Here is a 606-nt window from a genome sequence, read left to right on the forward strand (position 1 = left end):
ATTGCAGTTGTGTCAATACAAGTGTTTGACTTAAGAGAGTAGTAATGGAAATGATTAAAAGTCATTGATGTTAATGGATTTGAGATACAGTCTGAAGGTAGAAAGGACAAGTCAAGTTGGTATCAAATTTGGAGTATGAAAGAAAGAGGAAAGTTCTGTAGTGGAGCTGGGGAATCTCAAAATTGCATTATGATATAGACCACTGTCAGTTTGATGAAGTATATTTATGTTTCTCAGAATATTAGTGAACAAATATATAATATTAAAAATGGCATCAATGCTTGCTTCAGCAGCACATATGCTAAAATTGGAATGACACAGAGAATTTTAATGTGGTCCCTGCACGAAGATAACATGAAAATTCATTAAGAATTTTATATAAATATTTTTTAAAATTAAATATATTGAAATAAAGTTTTCAAAATATTTTAAACAAGATATAGCAATAAGTATAATAATAACTATAGTCATTTTAAAGTTGTTAATATATAAAAATACTTTGAGGTATCTATTGTAACAATCACATTTTTAATGAACATTTCTCTGATTTCTGTTAGGAATAAAATCACAAGTTCTGCTAATGCAACTGTTGACTTTGCTGTATCC

The 606-nt window shown here is 28.1% G+C and overlaps 1 non-coding gene across 1 annotated transcript; it reads left to right on the forward strand.

Annotated features, from left to right (window-relative positions):
- The first annotated feature begins 281 nt into the window (after window positions 1-281).
- On the forward strand, window positions 282-384 carry LOC120364786 (U6 spliceosomal RNA). Its single transcript, XR_005579927.1, has one exon. It is a non-coding gene; the product is annotated as a U6 spliceosomal RNA (small nuclear RNA).
- Window positions 385-606: the final 222 nt, after the last annotated feature.

This window comes from Saimiri boliviensis, chromosome 6, assembly GCF_048565385.1.
Source record: "Saimiri boliviensis isolate mSaiBol1 chromosome 6, mSaiBol1.pri, whole genome shotgun sequence".
Lineage (NCBI taxonomy): Eukaryota > Metazoa > Chordata > Mammalia > Primates > Cebidae > Saimiri > Saimiri boliviensis.